Source organism: Mus musculus, chromosome 4 (genome assembly GCF_000001635.26).
Source record: "Mus musculus strain C57BL/6J chromosome 4, GRCm38.p6 C57BL/6J".
Classification (NCBI taxonomy): Eukaryota; Metazoa; Chordata; class Mammalia; order Rodentia; family Muridae; genus Mus; species Mus musculus.
In genome coordinates, this window is record NC_000070.6 from 101,551,205 (window position 1) to 101,574,784 (window position 23,580).

General features: G+C 43.2%; 1 protein-coding gene across 6 annotated transcripts in view; it reads left to right on the forward strand.

The window, feature by feature from the left end:
• Dnajc6 (DnaJ heat shock protein family (Hsp40) member C6) overlaps positions 1–23,580 on the forward strand; it is a 146,152-nt gene that overhangs the window by 54,557 nt on the left and 68,015 nt on the right. The window lies entirely within an intron of this gene.

A 23,580-nucleotide genomic window follows, 5' to 3' on the forward strand; every position in this document is an offset into this window, starting at 1 on the left:
TTTGCTGTTTGCAGACCGCTTTTATACCAGTTGTTCCCCTGATGGCTGCTGTTATTTACAATTATGTAAAGCTCCTCTAGGGTTAATGTTTCCTTTCTCCCACGGAAGGCTTTACTGGGATCAAGAGCCCTGTTTAACAACACAGCCCTTACACTTTACACAATGCAATTTGTTTCCTCTGTTGTTGGCTTTGATCTTATCCTTTTGCATGCTAAAATTTCTTAAAGCTCCTCATATAGGGAGTTGGTTCTAAAGTTTGTATCTGTGTTTGCAAGTCTCAGAAAAATGTTTTAATGAGTTACAGACCTCTCAGACTCCGTGACAGTTAGCGATTTGTGTATCAAAACAGTCATCCAGGAATCCCTGCTGTCCAAAGACTTGTGTAAGGGCTGTTTGTGTACTTTTCCAGGATGGGAACCACAGGGGCCGGCTCTACCTTTGTGGCTTTAATCCTGGGGCAGCTAAGGACTCTGGTGGGAGTCATGTTGGGATGAAACCAAGTAGGATTTTATTCCTTGACTTTATAATCACTTGTGGATTTTAATTGTATAATGTCTTTCCTTGGGCTATCATTTTCTATTTCCGTCTTCCTGAAAGTGACATGAAATACTATCCCCAGATATTTGGTTGTTCTAGTTTAAAAAGGAGTTTACTAGTTAAGCTCTGGTTTAAATCAAAGAGGGTACTGGTGTGAGGTTCTCTCGGATCATCTTATATACAGTTAACATTGTTCCTAGTGGACTGCTGTTTTCAGGGTCTGGGAAGTGATGCTATGCTTGGTTATTTGAGCTGTGCCTGTCTAGATCTATGGTACATGAATGCTATTTATCTTCTGGCTCTCCTTCAAAGCTTTAAGAGATTCTTGTACTCTGACCCATGGTCATTTGAGGAAACACTGTGCAGAGAAAGCAGCTCCATATGAGGAATGTGAAGACAGGAGTCCACGAGTGGTTTCTCAACAATCATTTCAGGAGTGGGATTTGTTTTTTTTTTTTTTAAGTATTGTTACAATATAGAAGAAACACATTTTTATGGGAAAAAATGTATTTCCTGGGCCAAGTGATGTCCAAACACAGGATTAAAGTAGAGAATAGAGTCTTTTGGGCCTCTGGTGGGTTATCATTTGGTAGGGACAGCCATTCGAACACAGAAGACTTAGTTAGGTCCTATAGTTCTGAGGACTGGCCTTTTCTCCCCCTATCAAATCAGGTTTTTCAGTAGGTGGAGAGAACAATGAAATGCCTTGTGAAACTGTGGGGGTGGGAAGAAGATACAGTTATGGTTAAAGTACTGTTGCCAGGTGTCTCTTCAACTTCATGGAACTCGTGCTGTTTCCAGAGCCCCCTCCCCCATCCCTCTTCGAGGCTCCCTGCCACGTCTCCAGCATCTGCTGAGGGGAGTGCCTTGGCTTGGCTGCAGCTGGCTGGTACAACTGACGACTGGATGCATATTTTCGACTGAGAACATAGTTTAAGAGTGATAATGTCTGGTTTGGATGAGGGATTAGATTCTGAGAACCATATTTGTTTCCTAGTGCAACTGTATGTCTTGCCTAAGTATAGTCTTTTGTCTAAGAGGCTCAAAGTGTGTGGCCCATGCTGTGTAACTGTATCCATTTGTTAGGGTATTTAATTAAACTCATAGATCATTTCTAATGCAACAGTCATCTGCCCATTTATCCGGTTGATTGTGTATGACATGGTCTACTGGATAGTAGGTTGGTTCACGGGGCTTTGTTCTGACAGGAATGTTTTTGAATTGGAACAATAGGTGGCTGTTCTTGTAGAAAATGGAAAACTTAGTCTCAGTAGTACCTTACATACGTGTGCCAATTTATACAGAACTCTTGGACATTTACCTTATTTCCAAGAATGCCGTCACACAGATAAGATAGTAGCACCTGTCTGTGTGCCCTGAGACTTGGGGAGTGGAGCCTCAGAACTGTTGTTTTCAGCTGGAAACCCCGGGTTTAACCTCTGCTGTTCCTCTGTTGCAAAAGAGGAAACAGGTAGACATTCTTAACATGCAGCTTTAGCTGAAGCGCAAAGCAATATGGCCGGAGTTGCACATTTTCTTTACCCTGCGGTTTGTGTGCTCCCTAATTATGGCATGAGATGATGATGATGATGGAGACTTGCCTAATGAAAAGGAGCTACCCAGGGACTCTAGTCTTCTTCTTCTTTTTTTTTTTTTTTTTGAAAATTATTGCTTTTATTCAAATTTTTATTTGTGTATCTGTGTGTCTTTATGTGCTTGTGTGTGTGTGCTCGAGCATCATATGTGGACATAAGAAGACAGCTTTCAGGAGTCAATTCTTCCCTTCTACCATGTAGATCCCAGGATTCAAGCTCAGGCCTTCAGGCTTGGTAGCAAGCAATTTTACCTCCTGACTCACCTTACTAGTTTTGTTTGGTATGGAGATAGGGTCTCAAAGCATAGCCCTGGCTGGCCTAGAATTTACTGTGTAGAAAGATCAGGCTGGGCTTAGACATGGCCTCAGCTTCCGAAGGCTGAGATTACAGATGTGCCGTCATGCCATCGGTCTTCTGGGCTGTTTTCTTCCATTGAACTAAAATGACTTTCTGTGTAGGCACAGTGCCAACTGATTGTTGAAATCCAATAATGTTTTCTATTTTGATTTTCCATCTGTTTTCAACGGAAAGAGAGACAGCTGTTCTGAAGATTGTAATAATTTTCTAACTCAACAGCTTCTTAAGTGTTAGAGTCCAGAGCAGTCTCCCAGTGATCCAGCCAGGTCCCTGGCGCTGGGGCTGTCCTACTACACTGCTTGAGAAACTTCATATTTCTCTTGTGTATAATCTGCCTTCTAGGGAAGGTTGAACTCATAAAACCCACAGAAGTCAAATTATTTAGATTGAGCCGATTAAGTCCAAACCAAGTTCATACCTATAGGCTATAAAAGACAGTCCTCTTAAAATCTGGAATATATTAGTGAACTTGAAAAAAATAAAGATAATGAAGTTTTATGATTTGAATCTGAAATGTTTCTCATGGACTCGTGTGTTAGATAGTCGGTGCTGTTGGGGGATGGGGGAGGATTTAGAAGGTACTGCTTGTCTGGAGGAAGTGGGCCACATGGGTACCTTTCATGGCTCTGCCTTTGGTGGTCTCACCTGGGCCAGCCCTTTCCTTCTCTCCACTTCCTGGTTGCTATGGTGGAAGGGGATCTGCTCCCAGCATATCCTCCCTGCCATGGTGGACCGAAACCACTGAGAATGTGAGCCTAGATAAAGCCTTTGCCTTTTTAGGTAGATTATAGCAGGCATGTTGTAACGGTGACGAAAAAGGACTAACACAGGGAGAATGCTAAAATACTTATTAAAATTGAGTGGGAAAATTTGTTTGGAAATAAAAGTTGACTTTAGTAAATACTGTGTTACGAGTACTTAAATGTAGTATTTACATTTTTAAAAAAAATTATTTATTTTATGCACATGAGTACACTGTCTCTTTCTTCAGACACACCAGAAGAAGGTGTCGGATCCCATTACAGATGGTTGTGAGCCCACCATGTGGTTGCTGGGAATTGAACTCAGGACCTCTGGAAGAGCAGTCAGTGCTCTTAACTGCTGAGCCATCTCTCCAGCCCAGTATTTACATTTTGACCTGTGTTTTAGTGTCCTGAAATCTATATTTGGATAACTTTATACTTCATAGAAGTAAACACATAGGTAACAGTCTTTTGTATTTATGTCCATGTAGGGGACTTTATAATTTGGAGGCACATTTCATCTGTAATTTATTCAATTGTGACTAAATATGCACTTGTTAAGGGGTAGGTAATGAGCCAAATATGTTCAGATTTCCAATAGTGAGGGCTGCCAGACATCTTGCACTTGGAAGGAGAATCCTAGGAGCTGAACTTGCCTGGATGTGAGGGCAGTGGCTGTGATATCTTCAGCCAGTTGATCACTGTGGTGGATGTGTCTGATCTGTTCACATCCTCTCTCACCTCTCCATGCACATCCTTCTTCACGTGGCTTGTCGGCTAAAGAGGACAACCTCCCTGACAGGGGCGGGCCAGTCTTTGGTCAGAGTCAAGGATATACAAGTAGCTGCATGCTCCTGATTGGAGCCTCCAAATACGCTGTCAAGGAGAACTTCCAAAGAACAGCCTCATAGCCCACAGAACACATTTTCTGTCCATCTACCCACAGAACACATTTTCTGTCCATCTACCCACAGAACACATTTTCTGTCTGTCTATCCACAGAACACATTTTTTTTTTGTCTATCTTTGGACTGCTCTGGTCAGCAGAGTCCTTTCTGTGTTGGGAGGAAAAAATAACCTTCCTGTTCTTTAGTTACAAGACAAATTCAATCCCTCTTTTACATGGTGATTTTTGGCGCTTTGGGAATGGAGATTTCTCCTAGCGTGGTCTCTTTTCTAGGCCAATCAAATCCACCTTCTTCTTTTTATTTTCCACTCAAGTCATTTCCATGTTATTATTATTATAATATTGGAGAATAATTCATACTTTTGATTTGACATAACAGGATTTTCCCTCAATTTTTTTATTATAAATGGCTCTGGAACTCATGGTTTAAAAAAAAAACCCTAAAGAATACAGATGGGAACACAATGAAAAAATGGAAAGTAACCTCTCTCATCTGTGGTCTCTTCGGCTCTTGCCTCAGAGTCAACCCTTATGCCTGTTTCTGGGGGACCCAGGTAAAAAAGTCAAATTTGGTGGCACACATCTGTAATCACAGCACGCTTAGAGACAGGAGGCAGGACAAGTAGCTTGGAGCAGACTGTGGCAGAAACAAAGTGGAAAGAAAGAACCAATTCCTCAAGGTTGTCCTGTGACCCCCCTCCCCCCATGCATGCTATGACAAGGGCATGCCTGAACTCACGCATACAAACAATAAAAAATTAAAATGTGAAATTTTAAAGGAACATTCAACATGTAATTAGCGTGTATATAATATATATTATATACATTTGTGCATAACATTAAAATTGTACTAAAATGCAATTCAAATTTTATTCAAGTTATATATGTGTTTTATAATAATCAGTAATGCTTAATGATAGAATGGATATGATTCAAGCATCATGCTAAATACATATGGTATTTTTTTAACCTTCATAAAATTTATGTAGGGGAGAAATGACAATAAATGCAGGCAAGAGTGTAGAGAGAGAGGAAACCTTGTTACCACTTGGTAGGAATATAAACTGGTGTTGTTACCATGGAGATCAGTGTGGAGGTTAGAAGCCTAACAGCAAAGCTATCCCACGACCCAGCTACACCACTCATGGGTATAGATCTGAAGGAATGTAAGTCAACTCACTACAGAGATATTTACACAGCCATTTATTGCTGCACTATTCTTTTTTTTCCCATTTTTATTAGGTAATTAGCTCATTTACATTTCCAATGCTATACCAAAAGTCCCCCATACCCACCCACCGCCACTCCCCTACCCACCCACTCCCCCTTTTTGGCCCTGGCGTTCCCCTGTACTGGGGCATATAAAGTTTGCGTGTCCAATGGGCCTCTCTTTCCAGTGATGGCCAACTAGGCCATCTTTTGATACATATGCAGCTAGAGTCAAGAGCTCCGGGGTACTGGTTAGTTCATAATGTTGTTCCACCTATAGGGTTGCAGATCCCTTTATCTCCTTGGCTACTTTCTCTAGCTCCTCCATTGGGAGCCCTGTGATCTATCCATTAGCTGACTGTGAGCATCCACTTCTGTGTTTGCTAGGCCCCGGCATAGTCTCACAAGAGACAGCTACATCTGGGTCCTTTCAATAAAAATCTTGCTAGTGTATGCAATGGTGTCAGCGTTTGGATGCTGATTATGGGGTGGATCCCTGGATATGGCAGTCTCTACATGGTCCATCCTTTCATCTCTTGCTGCACTATTGTTGTGTGTGTATGGATGGATAGATGCAGATGTGTACACGTGTGCATGCTTATGTTGTGGTCAGAGGACAACCTCGATGTCATTCCTCAAGAGTCTTCCACCTTTGGGAGCAGGGTCTCTCACTGGCCCGGGACTTGACTAAGTTCCAGGGAACTATATGTGGGGTGGTAAGGGAACTAGCAAGACAGGGAGTCGGGTCATGGGGCATAGCAGTAGAGGGAGGAACAAGACAAAGTGTAATATGTATGGAAATGTCCCAATAAAAACATTTCTTTGTGTGCTGGCCAAACAACTAGTGGAAATGGAGTCAAGTTCCAAGCCAGTGACTAGCTTTGTCTCTTCTCCCCACTTTGCTATTGCATTTGCCAACCTGCCCAGCCTTTTTTTTTTTAAATGAGTTCTCGGGATTTGAACTCAAGTCTTCATGCTTGTAAAGGAAGCACTTCACCAACCAAGTTATCTCCCCAGCCCATATATTATTCTTGATAGCTATGACAGAACCAGCCTACATGTCCACAAGCAGATGAATGGATTAAAAATTGTGACACCATACACACACACACACACACACACACACACACACACACCCCATAATATTATTAATTTGTAAAGAAGAAGAACGTTCGTTGTTCATTTTACAGGGTGATTTTATTACACTTTAATGGATGGAACTGAAGATCATCTTGTTAAGCAAAAAGAGAGTCAGAACCAACGTAAACATTGCATGTTTTCCTTCTATAAATGCAGGATGTGAAAGGAAAAGGTGGCCTGTGATGGGAGGGATGCTTAAAGGAATGGGTGGTGGGAAATAAGAGAGGACAATGGCCAGGGCATCTTTGACACGGGATGAGGTAACTAGTAAGACTGGGAGAGGGGTCATGGGGCCAGGGCAGTAGAGTGAAGAATGAGAAGTAAGTATAATATATATGTATGGAAATGTCACGGTGAAAGCATTTCTTTGTATGGTAACCAAATAGCTAATGGGAAAAAAATGCAGTCTAAAATAAAAAGAAGCTGCTTAAGGTAGAGAACAATGGTTCTCTCCTTTGTGCATTTGAAGTAACTGGGGTGCAGAGGGGTTAAGCTAGTTCTCTCTGGTTATGTAGGCTTCCCTTGTTCTTCAGGGAGCAGAACACTAGAAAAATGCCCTTCAAACTGCAAAGGAAGGCTTGTGGTGAGTTTTCTTTGTCTGCCTCTTTCTCTGAGGCAAGGTGGGGTAAGTGATTGAAGGAACTGCAATGAATGTGGTTGTTTTTCACCCTGAAACTCCTCCACCATGACAGATATGTCGTCCTTATTTACATATAACATAAAGGATCTTTAAACTGCAGGAATGGCGGAGACCGAGCTGAAGCCGTGTGGGATAGGGCCGATTAAGCCTCGAGAGGACACTTTGAGACTAACATAATTGGTGCAGGTTTCTAAGATTTATGGAATAATATCTTGCCAAGGACAATGGATCCCTAGTGCTCTCAGGATGAAAGCCACGATGTTCTGAACTGGACTCGGGCAGCCCAGTGTGGGGTCTCTGAGCCCTGCCCGGCAGCACTTGCTGTTGATCCAGACTGGAGCATGCTACCCCCTTCTTCTAAGCTTTTGCGAACACTTGCCCCTTAGCTTTGAGCATCCTATTCCTGAGCCATCTGGATACTCCGTTCTATCACTGTTTCTACCTTTCAGATGCTTCTCGGTTCTGTGGCAGCCTGTGGTGGACAGGGTCCCAGCGCCCCATCGGCCTGGCCTTTCCTGAACGGCCGGCCGTGATGCACTGCCTGGTCTGCCTCTTGTTGGGCTATAGGCAAAGTTCAGAGGGAGGCCTAGTCTCTGCCACCTTTGTATTCTCTTCACTGCTTGCCTGACGAATACTTGTTGAATGAAAGGAAGCATGGACAGATTCTGAATTTTTAAAAAGGGCATTTATAATGGAAAGTGCCCAGCCGAACCTAAAAATAAGTATACGGCTAGGTTTGATCAGAAATGAGGCCAGGCTTAAATGAAACTGTGGCAGAAAGCTCGATCAGTTCAATAATGAACGTTTGTTATGTGCAAGAGTTCCAGAGAAGGAAGATGGTTAAGCCACATCCAGACTCTCAAGGCCTCCCTAGTGTAACAATGGAGTAAACCGTTTATCTGAAGACTGAGTTCTGACCAAAAAACTGCAGCCTATCGTTTGCCTTACAATAAAGGTGGCCTTTTGTAAACAGAAAAATAATAATTTAAAATACCCTTTCCCCCTCTCTCCCTCCTCCTTCCCTCCCTCTTTCCCTACTTCCCTCCCTCCCTCCCTCCCATCCATATCCCCCCTTTGCTGTTTCTTCTTTCACTTTCTGTCTTAGTCAGAGATGGCTTTTTTATCCACAAGCCTGAGTATTTCTTAGCCATTAGCACGGACTTTAAATCTTCACCATTTTCACGTTTCCTATTAGAAGTTTTGCACATCACTCTTGCTATCCACAGTCAGGCATGGCACACTGTTTTACAGTCTGCATTGCTCTCCAGAGCTACCTTCTTTTTTCCTTTTTGAGAAAAGCTGGGACTTTGAAGTAAATAAAAGAATCCTGGAGATAAAATTTATGTGTTTCTTTCCCGCAAGATTTGTAAGCTAGGGAAAACCTAAATCGCAGTTACTTTGCATGAAACCATTCTTCCTGAGACTTAACCTGGAAATTTTGATGGAGTAGCCCAGTGTCTATGGAGTATGTCCTTCAAGGTCCAAGGAATGAGAGAATTTCATAGCTTGTGCCAAGGGATCTGGAAAACTCTTCTGCCTCTAATTGCTTTATATCTCAGGCCCGAATCTAGATCTAAAATATCTTATTTCAATGATTCATCCAGATATAATATTAAAGGGCATTAGAGATCGAGGCTAAATGAAAAATGCAACTGTGTGTAGTAGTAACAGTTCGATGGCCACCACCAAGGACATAACCAGCCTACTTATTGCATGAGTGGAGTTAAGTCTGCATATGCAGAAAATGACTGTTAATGCTCTGCAGGGTGGAGCTGCGCCTGAGAGCTGGCAGGAGTGTTGGTGTGCATGGGTAGCCACCTCCCAGAGAACTCTGCTGGGACAGAACCCACATTAGAATCGGGAGGTGAGTGTGCAGGGTAATAGGGGACTTGCCTGAGAATGCTGAAGCTGAGCAGAAACAGGCACACATCAATGGATGGAGAAGGGAAGGAACGAATACCACCAGACCAGGAGCTCTCTTGTTTCCCACTGCCAGGCCAGCTGGAGTTGCTGCCTCCCCTGAGCCCACACGCTCCCCAGCAACCTGCTTTCTTCTCTGCTCCGACTCTAGCTCTGCCCCTACTTACCCAGCCAGCTGGCACTGCCCTGGTGTGGGTCTCCAGTCCCTTAGGTTATCATCTAAACTACCTCTTGAGAGTTCTTAAAGGTTACACTGGCTTCCAGCCCACCTCTGCTCACCCTACTTACTAAACAGAGATTCCCTGGGCCCAGGGTTGATAGGTGGGGATGCCAGTACTGAGTTTTGTGGCACCGGCTGCAGGTGCAGGGTGGCTGGCTGCCCTTGGTTTACTATCTCTAGGTGAGCATGGGGCTCTGCTCGCTTCCTTGCTTGGTGATGGCGTCACAGCAAGAAGACTCAGACACCAGAGGAGGATGTATGATGATTATTGGGAATACGGATTCTTGGTTTCTATGGGAACAAACCCTGATCCTAGAGGTTGTTAAGGACTGATTATACCAATCATTTTTTGGCTCTATGGACTTTGTGGCAAAATCTTAGTGGGGCAGCTGTTCTTATTTCTCTTTCTTCTAGTTCTTCTTTCTTTCTCTCCATGCTCTATGGTCCTTCCCTCCTTTTTTTTTCTTCCTCTTCCTCCATCCTTCTCCATCTTCGGCATTCTCATTTCTTTCTTCTTCTGTTTCTACTTTCGTCTGCTTCCTTCTTTCTTCCACTCCCCTTTTCCTACCTTGTCTCCATCCTTCCTCCCAGTGAGAGAGTCAGTATGTCTGGGAGACTTGGTGCACAGGATGGGCTGCAGTCTTGGTTTTATGTGCGTGTGTGTGTGTGTGTGTGTGTGTGACTTAGACCCCCCTACTGTCCCCCTACCCATCACTTGTGGCCTAATATGAGTGAACAGGAACATTACTTTCAGATTTGGGTAAGTGCATCTGACCTCCCTACAGTTTCACTCGCTGCTTCAATTAGCAAAGTGTTCCACCCGACAATGACGACCTCATGAAGAACAATTTCTTAAGTGTCCCAGAGGTTGTGTGTTCAATCAGAGGAAAGGGGGGGGGGGCGTGCTTTCTCAGTCCAAGCAAGGCACGTGAGATTACACATCCCCATTTTGCCCTTCCTTTCCCTTACCTCATCTTTGCAAGAAAACAAACCATTGTCTTCCCTTCCCCCATCCATGGCTGATGCCTGAATTTTTAGTTCTCTTAAAATACAGATTTATGAGTGCTGTGCATGCGCATGCGTGCGTGTGTGGTGTGTGTGTATTTGCATTGTATACATGTATACACAAGGTGGCACACACCAGCATATTATGAGTCAGCAACTCTAAGTTCTGGCTTTGCCATTTATAAGCTACCCCCTTGAAGCAGTCATTCAACTGAGGGATGTCCATTTTATAGCCGGTACCTCCTCATTCTCTCATTCCTGGACATCTCGTGCCTTCTTTTTTGCTACAGAGAAGCTGGAGATGCTGAGGAGGTCGAGGTAGAGAAGACCTTGGCTTTTATGAACTTCCCTGGGGCTGGATAAATGGCTCTATGGTTTGTTGAGGAAGAACTCTGTTTTGGGAAGAGGGAAGGCCTGGCTCACTGTGGTGGGTCAGGAATGCTGACTCCGAGGAGACAAATAAGCTTCACACTAACATGGAAGAAGCTGACAAAGGCAGGCAGAAGAAACAATAGCAAGCAGAGGGCATTCAGTGGCTGCACTGTGCTTCACGGGTGTAGTCTGAGAGCAGCATTGTGAGGCCGACTCATGACTGTGTTATAGTGTGCTTGCCCAAGCTGAGATAGTCACGATGCTAACTGGTCGGTTAAAAACTGTGTAGTTTTACAGATAAGCTGGTAACTAACACAAACTCACATTAGAAGTCAGGCTCTCACTATGTAGCCCAGGCTAGCTTTATGATCCTCCTGCCTCGGACTACTGAGTGCTGGGGTCAGAGGCATGTTCCTTTAGAGTTAAACTTGCTTTGGTTAGCTTGTAAAGAAATGGTATTATAGCATGTTCAGACATCAATGGCATTATCCTTTGCCCTCACTGTGTCCTCCATTGCTCTCCCCCATGCACAGAGATAAACTTTAAGGCTGACTTGTTTTAGGGTGTTTGGGTTCTATTCTTACAAAGAGTATCATCATGCTTTAGTCAGACCGGACCCGTCTTTCCTTGTTATTCCTCAGATGGGCTCTTTTGGAATGAGAGTGCTTACTATTTCAAAGTGGAGTGGAAGATAGAGAGGTGTCCCACAGAATTACCTTACCCACTGTGTGTGTAGCTGCTCTCCTTAGCTGCATCTCCATCATCATCATCGTCATCGTCATCATCATGTGCCTTGTCGTGTGTAGATCTTACAGTGGGGAGATGGAGAGAGTGGTGTGACCATGATGTAAGAGGAAGAAGCCTAGACCCTCAGACATAATGAGCTGTGACAGAGGTCTGCCAAAGCGAGTCAAGATCCTGGGTGCCCTGTGGCTATGAGACATCAGCTGGAGGGACAGAAAATTCGGTTTCAATGGCCAGGAAAACTGAAAGGTTGTCTTAAAAGTATAGCTGAAATTTCCACAGTATCACCTGGTTTTAAAATGGAGCCATTGAAGCCCCCAAGTGGGATAGGAGTCTGGCTTTGTCTCTGAACGTGCCAGGATAGTGCTGTCTCCATTACGCCTGTCACTGGCACAGAGGCCGGGGAATTCACTGTCTTGTTTTGCGAGCAGTTGTAACAGACGCGTGCTCTATTTCACGTCTGGCTTTGTTTTCATACCTTACCCCATTGCACAGAAACTGGGCCTCTTCCCCTTTCCCTGGCCCCCACAAGCCTGGTTTATTTTATAATATGACATATGCATGTTCATGAAAAGGACATTTAAAACAATCCAGAAAATTATATAAAAGTGAAAATAAAAAAAACTTTCTGCCAGTCCTAGTCCCAATATTACAGGTTTCTGCATTCTCTTAGAATGTCTATGCATATACAGAAGTATGCAAGCCAGCCCACAAACACATGGTGATTCCCTCATGGCTATGTACATATATAAATAAGTTCATTCACTCATGTGTGCCATGTAGAATCCATATTTGTGCTGCGGTAAAAGCTCAAATTTTACTTAACATGATGTCCTAGGGAACATTCCCCATTAGGCCCTAAGGATGTACCCCACTTTCTCTAGTGACTGCTCTGATCTCTATGGGTAGATAGCTTTTGGGGATAGGAATACTTAAAAAACGTTTTTAACGTTCACACAGTTATTATACATATTTATGGAGTATAGAATGGCATTTGAATACACATATACAAACTACAATGGCATCTGTAGGACAGGCATGTCATTTTCCTCTGTCTACTGTACCTGTGGGGAAAACAGACTTGCAAACCAGAAGAACGTAGGCAGGCATACGTACAGCTTGCTGTTTTGCTGAGAGCCCCAGTACCAACTCTAATGAGGATGCCCGTCTTCCCATATTGAGTCAGAGTTGAGGGTTGCCAAACTTCTTAGTCTTTGCTAGTGTGTGGTGAGTGATAGTGGTTAGCTCCAAACTGACATTAGATGTTGGTATTTCTAGGAATTGTTTTTGTTGTTCATGATTGCTAGTTATTTCGTAAGTCACACATGAGCGAACAGATATTCATACATATGTGGCATGGGAGAATCTGGATGCATTTGTGTTGATTCTCACAATCTGTATATTTTTAGAAGAAAACTTAGAAAATTCGGAGGAGCACAGCTGGACTCTCTGTGGTAACTATGGTTGACATTTGTCTTGGCCTGATGTCTATCAACCCTTGGAGTGTGAGTAGAAAGGTTTCTCTTGCCTTCATGGATCTTCTTGGATCATAGCTTCCAGTTTTCTTGAGGAGTGCCTCAGTGTGGCCCTGAAGGGATCATGGAGTTGTAATGGGCAGTTGTTCTAGAGTCTAGCTTTTGGCATTGTTGACTAGTGTCAGTCTTGGAGGACTAGTTTTCACCCCTTAGCCTCTGCTTCTCACCCTGTAAAGGAGATAACACGTCTCTTTAAATTGTCAGGAAGTTCAGGTGAAAAGAGTCCCAGTGAGTTCCCTGCCCTGTGCAGGACACTGGCGAATGTGACTGATCAAAGGCTGGAAGTGAACTCCAGCAGGGTGGAGAGTATTTGCTCCTCCGAGGGCTCTCAAAGCTGTTTAGTCCCAAGGGTCTGAGTCTTTTCTTTGTTATAGGCATCCTGGCATTTATAACGTCTGGGGTACTTTATAAACACCTCGGGTTGCTGTAACTTGCAGAATACTTCCTACTGGCCTCCCAAGGAATCAACCAATAGTAGTGCTTGCTATGTCATAGAAAGTTCAGCATAGCCTAATTCAGGAGAAAAATTGAAGGTAGAAGGCAGAACTTTCTGGAAGTATGACTGTGTATTGTTGCCCCATCCACTCTTATTGCTAGGTCCATACTTGTAACCTGGCATATGAGTAACCTGTGAATACACATTTAAACCAACTTGGGCTACATATTGAGACTATGTGCTTTTCAAGAAGGGGCCTCCCTGGCAAATTTGGAAATATCTGAATACACTTTTGTTATTACAATCGTGGGGGGACTGTTCCTGGCACCTGCTAGGTTAGAGACTGGGATTCGCTAAACTTTCTCTGGTGACTGATGGCAGCTCCTCACAGAACACAATCTGTTCAAATGTCAGCTCCATCTGGAAAGCCCAAAAGAGGACAGGAGTGATTACAAACTGAAGGTAAGGAACCTGGTGATGGGCAAGTGTTTGGGATGTATCAAGTTGATGATGCCACACATTGAAAACTTACCCAAAAGGAACTTCTTTGGGGCTTCAAGATGGACTCGGGCTATGCAGAGAGCTGATGTAGAAGAGATGTAAGTCCATTTGTCTTGGGCTATCACTTGAAGGCAGCTGAGATTTTACAGCTTTGAGCATATGGCTCTGTGTTCTCTGGCATCAGGTCAGTTTTGTTTGTTCAGAGCTGAAGACAGAGCCTGACCCCTAACTCATGCCAGGCAAGGGCTCACCACTGAACCTGACCCCCAGGTCTTGTTCCTTTTATAATGAAAATAACGAATATATATAATCTCAACTATCTTATCTATAGTGCATTGCTCTTGCTGCTATGAGGTTTTGTGGATTTTTTAGGGTTTTAAAATTTGATTGGTAGGCAATAGATTCATTTACTTAATAAAGCCTTACCAAGTCTTTGCCTGTAGAAAGTCCATGAAAACAGGATGAGTCTGGTTAAAGTAAAGGCATGAGGCTAGACACTGCTTTTAGAGGACTAGCTTACTCCTCATTAGTCTTTAAACGAAAACTCCAGGATTGTGTTGGAGCCAGTCTGACCGCCATATTTCTAATCCACTCCCTTTGAAGCCAGGACCTTGGCCTGAGAGAGGGAAATAGCGACTATCTATCAAGTGTGGCAGGGTACAGTATGGACTGTGTATTGAGTCCCCGTCTTCATCTATGGTTTTCGTCATCATTTCTACAAGAGCTAAGTCATGTACAGTGGTGGATTTGCTTTGAGTGGATTAGAGTAAGGAAATGGAGTCCTACAGGGAAAGGCGAGTCCGAGAATAGCCAATGAGCAGTGGTAAAGCACAGATACCATGCTACAAAGTTGGAAAGAACATTTTATTTTAAAAGGAAGGAGTCGAATGGAAAGACAGAATAGTCAAAAGAATCACTCTATCGTTCTCATGTCTTAGTAATCATCTTTGGATGCAAGTAACAAGTTACTGAATTGTCTTATTTTTTTTGTTTTATTAGATTATTTTATTTATTTTCCTTCCAAATGTTGCTCCCCTTCATGGTTCCCCCACTCCCAGAGTTCTTCACCCCATCACTCCTCCCCTTTGCCTCTGAGAGGATGAGGGTGCTCCTTCATGCCCCCTCCCCAGCATCCCTCTTGCCTGGGGTATGAAGTCTCTACAGGATTGTGTGCACCCTCTCTCACTGAGGCCAGGAAAGGCAGTCCTCTGCTACATGTGTGCTTGGGCCACAGACCAGCCCGTGTACCCTCTTTGGTTGGTGTCTTAGTTTCTGGGAGTTCTGTGGGGGGTCTGGGTTAGTTGATACTGCTGTACTTCCTATGCGGTTGCCCTCCCTTCAGCTCCTTCAATCTTTCCCCTAACTCTTCCATAGGGGTCCCCGACCTCAGTCTAATGAATTGCTGTTAGTATGTACATCTGTCTCAATCAGCTGCTGGTAGAGCCTCTCAGAGGACAGCCATGCTAGGCTCCTGTCTGCAAGCACAACATGGCATTAGTAATAGTGTCAGGGTTTGGTACCTGCCCATGGGCTGGATCTCAAGTTGGGCAGGTCACTGGGTGGCCTTTCCTTCAGTCTCTGTTCCGTTTTTGTCCCTGCATTTCTTTTAGGCAGGAACAATTCTGGGCCAAACATTTTGAAGATAGGTCAGTGGTCCCTTCCCTTCACTGAGGGCCTTGTCTATCTATTGAAGGTGGTCTCTTCTATTGTCTTATTTCTAAACCAAAGAAAGGGAGTTATGATAAAGGCCCACAGGACAGTGAGAGCATGACCTCAAATGGATCCAAGGGCAGAACTAAGAGCCTGCTGGCAGTGCCTCTCTCTCCTCACGTTTGCTTCATTCTATGTTCTTTCTCTCTATAGGCAAGCTTCTTTTTTCTTCTCTGTGTGTATAACTACTCCAAAGATCCCTAGTTTGTGTGTTGCAACCAGTCCTCCCTGATCATCTGTCCGTCCCAGGAGGAAGAGATCTGATGGGCTTTAGGCATTTGTATATTTATCACCCAGTACCTGTAGTCCTAGAAACAGGTCCCTATGTTTATAGATGAAAACAGGATTATATGTAAAATTGCTTCTTCCTTTTAGAAAGTGGGACTAGGAACACTATCTATCTAGTTCCTAAGTCTTAAGCAATTTTTCTATTGCTTCCTTCATTTCTGTCTTCCCTGTTTGATGCCACGAGGTCAACTCTAGCCCCAAGTAAAGTCAGCACTCAGGCTTGAATCTGCTTATGTCTCTCCCTACAATGAGAATAGGCAGGCAATTTCTGCGACCACAGAATTACTTGTGTGTGTGTGTGTGTGTGTGTGTGTGTGTGTGTGTGTGTGTGTGAGTGTGTGTGCGTGTGTGCTTGTTTTAAGGGAAGCGTTGAGTTGGATGCTCTCTAAGCTGTGTTCTGACTCTTGTATCAAGGGAGGGTTTGTTATCATCCAGTTATGTCAGGGCTGGCTATATGTAATTTATTGCAGAATTACTTATAATAGGAAAATCTTCCAGAATGGTCTAACATTTCTCCAACAGGAGAGTGATTAAGAAAATAAGATATACCTATAAAGTTTTATCAAAAGATATTACAATAATTACTAAAGGAAATTGTAGCTAATAAGATCTCCAAAGTGAATAAAGAAGAAATAAATAATACACATTAAATTCAACCCCACACACATACACCTAGAAAGACATCATTGTAAAGGTACATCTCTTATTAAAAAAATGAAGAAAGCAGATCAAAATATCACAAAAGAATATTTTGGTGGTAGACTACCAGTAAGTCCAACTTTTTGTATGTGTTTTACTTAAATTTCAACAATGAATTTATCTTATAGTGCTTTGTTTTCTATAGTTGGTTGTGTAACCAATGTTTTATTGAGATAGTTATATGTTCCCTTGCAGTTCTGCGGAACAATACAGAGAGATGCCTGCCAACATTGCCTGTTCCTCCCAGCTGTCATATTTTATGAATCTGACATATTTTATGTGTTTGTAACACACATTCAGGACATTGACACCAATCTGTTTGACATCAGAGTCCCCCGGTTTTCCTTGATTTGAGTGCATGTTTTTATGTCTTATATCTCATTTGAGAGTTCCAAATTCTGCCACCACAATCAATATTGAACACTTTCAAAACCACAAGAAACCTCAACTTGCTCCTTTATAACCACATCCATACCTCCCATGATTCTTTAATGTATTATTTATAGTTAATACTAATGGACCGGGAACTAACTTCATTTTAGCTTTTCATCTGAAGCCAAAATTCTAGAACCTTAGAGTAGGAAAAAGTTGTGAAATCTCAGTGGTCACTTAAAACGGGAACATTTTCATGTACGAAGAAGGTTTACCACCACCATTGCCCAAAACCACCACCAGACCCAGGCTTTTCCCGACTCCTCCCCAGACGCTCCAACCTGGTCCTCTCACTCTAAGTCAGGTGTCTCGCTTATACTTCATATCGTCTTTATTCAAGTACATTCTTCATTTAGTAATGGCTCACAGATAAAACACTGGCCTGGGGATGGCTCAGTGGGTAAAGTGCTAGTGGACCTGAGTGTAGAGTTCCTGAACTCACAAGACACTGTCTCAAACAGGGTGGAAAGTGACGACCCACAACAGAGGCGGTCCTCTGTGCCTTATGTGCCTGTGGCTTGTGGTCCTTGTACTCATACCCATACCTCCCACGTATGCCTGAGGCTGCTGGCTCTCCCTCTTCTTCCCTAGGTGGGTGGTTTTAGATCTGTCATCTGTCTGTCTGTCTGCCAGCCTGCCTGCCTGTCTCTCTCTTTCTCTTACTCTGTGTCTCACCGTAGAGCTTGAACCTGGGGCCTCAAGCATGCTAGGCAAACACTCTATCACTGAACTACATTTCTGGCAGCTCCTGCCTGCTCTTCTGCGATAGCATGTTCGCAGTGAGGTCTGACTTATCCCGGCTACAGCTGCGCTTACTTTGCCTAGATCCCAGCTCTCTCCCGGCTCCTTCCTCTATCAGGGCACCCGAATCTCCTTTGAGTTCACCACATTTCGTTTCTTCCTTTGTGAAGGTAGTAAGACAATGATGAGTGCTTTGAGTGGCTCTGAGTCAGCGCTGTGCTGTGTGCTTGACATCTTTTTGCTTCACATTGTACTTTGTTATCCCCAGTTTTAAAATGAGAAAACAAAGCAAAATAAAGCAAAACACTGAGTTGAGCACAGGGTGGTGTAACTAGGCAACTGCAGGTCCAAGCTCAGCAGCGCTGATCCCTAGCCACTGTCCTTCGTGCACAAAGCAGCCGAGTTCTCTGGAAATGCCACGGATTTTAAATCTTCAACACTGGCTCTATGGGCCTAAAGCCACGTGCAGCTCTGGCCCCCAGCCTGATTTGAAGAAGGTCATTCCTTGTCTTTGATGTGGAGTGGGAACTGTCCCTTCACACACTCCCTGTGGTATCCATGCAGGTTGTTGCTCTAGACTTTGCCAAAACAAATATCTCTGAATCTATAGATCCTTCCTGTTGTAGCCGGAGAGGATTGTTTTACCTATTTATTTCGGATGAGGAAATTTGAGTGCAGAGAGGAACCCCGTTCAACTTACCACCCTTGGGTGACTTGCAACCTTATCGTGTCTTCCTGGCTTACCTCTGCCATCTCTCCAGACCTCTCCTGTGACGTGGGCTTTCTTGACCTTTCGTCACTCTTGTCATTCTGTAGACACTTTCCAGCCTTTGGGTCTGACCTCAATTGTCTAAATTTGGGTCGGTTGACTGGAGTCCTAGAGAAATTCTACACGAAATGCGAGATCCTACTGTGTGCCAAGGCAGTGTCACAACCATTAGCTACGCTTCGCCCTTCTCCGCATTGTCTAATGTAGGCTTGACCGCAAGTAGCAAAAACCATCCTGATTATATCTTGAACGAAAGTAAGTTTATTTCTTTCTTATGTAAATGTCTGATCTGAATGGTGCCCTAGCCTATGAAGCTGGAAGGGTCCCAAGGATGAGTCTCATTAACCCAGAGGCTGTCACTTTCAGCATTTTTACCTAGGTGGGGCAGCCAATGTGTTTGTTATTTAGACAGTGTGAAATCAAAAGGGGATGATACAATTCCTCTCACCTAGAAACAGCTTGCAAATTGAAAGCTTACATTCCATTGGTAAAAATGTAATTTGCCACAGCAAGTCAAAGGGAACCCTGGGAAATGTAGTCTTTTATTGCAGGAAGCCACCTGACAAAAATGGATTTGGGTTAGAAGTCTCGGCTATATCCTTTTTATGCCAGTTCTGGGAACACAGGCCCTGGTTGATTGATAGAAGAATCAGTTCTCAGGCTTATGGAGTTCTAGAAAAAGTGCAAAGGGGCCTTGTAGAAAATGTCAGGATTCCACAAAGGATTAGAATTCAGAATAATTTGTGAGGAGGTTGGAATGTTAAGAACACCTATCATTTATTTGGGACTTACTATTTACTTGCTGGGTATTTGTTTAATACTTAAGATGCATTATTTATTTTTTTTAGGGAAATCCTAGAGAGTAGCTGCCATTTTAACCCTCAACTTACAGATCGAATTTCCATGAGAAATCAAGTAAATTTCCAAGGTCACTAATCAGGGATATGAAGAAATACCTGTGTGCTTATTAAGGGAGCCTGAGGTCACTGCCCACTTACTCTGATGCCAGACAACTCGGAATTATTGCTCATTAACACTTCAGAAAGCCCTTGTGTTCCCACAATGATTAGACCCTTCCAATTATAACTTGACCAGGAGATGTTGTTTAAATAGTTTATAAGCCCAAGTTGAAAGGTCATGTCTTCTATTTGCCCTGTTTGCTGAGTGTGGGCTCAGATGAAGTGAAACAAGACCAAATTGACAAAAGGATGTATTATCCTTCTGTTCCACTTGTGTACACGGTTCCTTGGGATATTTTTCTGTAACAATGTTTTGAATTATATTTTATTTATGTGTAGGGTCTGGTGTGTGTGTGTGTGTGTGTGTGTGTGTGTGTGTGTGTGTGTATACATACGTGTGTTGATGGCATGTATATGGAGGTATGGACAACTTGTAGAAGCTGGTTCTCTTCTTCCATCATGTGATTTCTGGAGGAGTAGAACTCAGGTTATCAGGCCTGGTGACAAGCACTTTTACCCACTAAACCATCCTGCCAGCCTGAGAGCTTCCTTTGTGTGTGTGTGTGAGAAAACCAAGGCTAAGGCATCTCATAGTTAAATGAAGTAGAGTTGGGATTTGGCCACATGTTGGTGTGATACAAATTGGAAATCATAGTTTGCTGGTTGCCTCATGTCCATTATGTTAGTGGGGATAGTTTTATGAGGATTCTCAGTGTGTCCTGGGACCAGGTACCAGGCCTATTGCTGGAAGATCATAGGCTCTGATTATTCATAGTTTTATTTGATGACAGCTTCGATTTTTAAATTTTGTGTCTCTTTTTTTTTTAACTAACATGGTAGGTGGGTTATGAAACTAAAATCAAGAATGGAGTACTCTATGATGAAAACATACCTTTATGTAAACTGGCTTTTCCAACCCAAATCAGGATTAGGTAGTCCTTAGAAGGGGTACTGAAAAGCTAGATGTTGCAGAATAACACAAGTCTGTGTAACTGCTATGTAAAGCGTTGCCCTTTGGGTGTGGTGACATTTACAGGGGATCTGCTGTAGGTCAGGAAGGATTTGACCATGCAAAGAGCCAGGAAGAGGCCCCTGAAAGGAAAAGCAAACACAGATTCCTAGGAGATGGGAAAGAGACCAGTCACTCACTGAGAGTTCGAGACTTGGATTTTAGAGCTCATTTGTTACAGAACAGGAGCTGAGTTACTTTGCCCACAGCACCCTCCACTTCCAAGCATCAGTGGCTGTTTTGGGTTATCTTCCGCAAAACTGAGAGTCAATGCTATACCACACTTGTCAAGTTCTACTTTGGAACTATTTGGAAGAATGGCCGTGAGCTGCCTTGATGAAGTGCTGCTCTCTTTCACTCACCTTCACCTGCAGGTGATTCACTCAATGATGTTCCTTTGGGGCGTCTTTTTGGGGCCTCAAGGGTCTCTGACTATAAGAAAACTGTGTGGTGCTTTCAATATTGGTAATGTTTTGTAAAAATATTTGGATTCTTGTTTCCATTTAAAAGCCATTCAAAGAGTTAGTGGGTGGAAATTAAATGATCCCATCAGAATTCTAAACCTAGAATCTATAGCAAACTCAGAGGGTTCTGTTGACAGAGGAGCTGAGCTGTTCTGAAAACAAGGGCGGATTCTTTCATTTACAATGCTGCAGCCTCACAGATGTGCATGGCTGGCTGTTGGCCATCAATAACTAGCAGATTGGGACATTGTCTCAGTTTGGGCACTTGGATTTTTAATCTAATGTTAATTCAGCTGTTCTTATTAAGGATTTTTAACAAACCAACAGGCTCTTTAAAAACAAGCAAAAAGAACCCAAGCCTAAAATCAATGGTAGGGATTTAAAAGGACATTCCGGACTTGTTCCTTGCAGGGGCTCAGAAGAGAGCCTTTTGATGTGTTTCCCAGTACAATGAAAATACCAGCTGGGTAGGATGAAGAGATTCTCAGGTAGAACAGTGAAGCTTGAGGGAGCTTTGTCTTCTCGGTGTATTACTCTTTGGCAGTGAGCACACTAAAACACCCATGTCTTGATTTTTTAGTTTATAAAACAATGGATATCATTTCCTATCAATTTTCTAGCTGATTCATGAGCAATATATGACCATGTTCTCTTGACAAGGAAATCAGGTTCCCAAGGGCTGCCCAAGGTCACAGTATGGCGGATGATGCAGTTAATAGTCCCACCCAAATGCCACTGTGCAGGTGGTTGGTACTACTGAGAAACAGAACAGTGTTATGACATCGTCAGAACAATGACTTAGGGCCTTTTCAGAATGTCCCACAAACCAGAGCACCTTGGGATTATTTGATGTTTCCTTCCAGCTTTAGTCTCCAATGTTCTCTTGTGCCTGAGTATGTTATGTCAAAGGCAGAGCCTAGAAAATAATTATGGTTTGTTTGCTATGATCTTTGAAAATGAGAAGCACCCTTATGAAGAGAAATAGCCAAAACCATTATACAAAATCACCAAGTCACCTTACCAAGATAATTTCTCAGACAGCATAATTGAGAGAAATGTGATAATTTTGTTATTAGGGTATGTAACTATCACTTCTTTGGAGAACACAATAGCAAAACCATGTCAAAAGAAAAAGAAATTTCCAGAACACTATTATACTCCCAAAATATTTAAGGCAGCCATGAAGACTGTAAACATTAGATATAGCCACATTTGAAAGTGGAACTAGAACACAGGCTACAAACCCTCTAAGCTTGATGGCCTCTTGCAAGGCGGCAGAGTGTGTTCTTTTTTTGCCTTTTCTGGGCAAAGCACAGCATGTAAGGCATGCTACATGCATAACCATCATGGCAGAAGATGCCGCAAGATGCCCCTGCCACTGTGGAGAACGCTTGAGCAAGTGAAAGGCTCTCAACCTTCCTAATGCTGCGGCCATTTAATACAGTTCTTCATCTTGTGGGGACCCTGATCGTAAAATTATTTTGTTACTACCTCATAATTGTAATTTTGCTACTGTTATGAGTCATAATGTCAATATCTGATATGCAAGATAACTGATATGCGACCCCTACGAAAAGGTCATTTGACCCCACCCCCACCCCCAAAGTGGCCTCGAACCATAGGCTTTCTAGGAGAAAGGGAGAGTGTGGGCTAAGGGTGGTTTCCATGTGGTTTCCTGGGGATGCAAATGGCTAAAGAAGGATAAACCTGTGAATTTCCTGGAAAGAGATTGGTGAAATAAGATGTGTGATGGGTAGACTGGAGAGATGGCTTAGTGGTTAAGAGCACTGACTATTCTTCTGAAGGTCCTGAGTTCAAGTCCCAGCAACAACATGGTGACTCACAACCATCTGTACAGCTACAGTGTACTCATATACATAAAAATAAATATTTTTTTAAAAAGAAGATGTGTGATGTGCATGACTGCAGCCTCCATGTGCATGTGGAGGGGCCCAGGGAAGGCTACAGAGGCTAGATAGCTGGGGCCAGATAGCTGGTTAGTCAGAAGTTAGGGATGGAAAAGACTAAGACTCTAGCTGGGAGTGGGTAGGTAGAACTGGAATGGCCTAGACTGACCTACTGGTTAGCAGTTGGGTCTATAAACATAGAGAGGGTTTGGAATGGGGGACTGAGTGGTAGGAGGTGTGGAGAGAGGGAAATGGCCTGGATGGGGGTTCTAGCAGTGGTTTTTGTATATAGCATACAAGAGAAAGGTGAGTTGGGGTTTGGATTTTCTGTGAACATATGGGAAACTAACTCTTGGGTTTCCCTGTATTTTCCTAGTCTTGTCCCATAACTTATCTGCTGTAGGATCACTGTCCTTACAGGGCTTAATTTAAAAAAAGTTATTAGCATATATTAGTTATATATAGTGGATTCCATCAGGACATTTCAAACATGTGTGTAATGTGCTTTCATCTTGTTCATCCCATTGTTCCTTTCTTGTGTCCCTAGTTCCTGGTGTACCACTTCTCCCTATTCTTCCCATTGTCATTTTTCCTTTTCTTTTTCTCCCCCCTTTCTCTTTATCTCTCCAACTCCTCCCCCCTTACTCATGCTCCTGAGTGAGGGGTCATCTCTCAGGAGCTCCTTACACCTGAAGAAAATGTCTCTCCCTATCATTCACTGTGCTATCCCCTCAGGGAGTG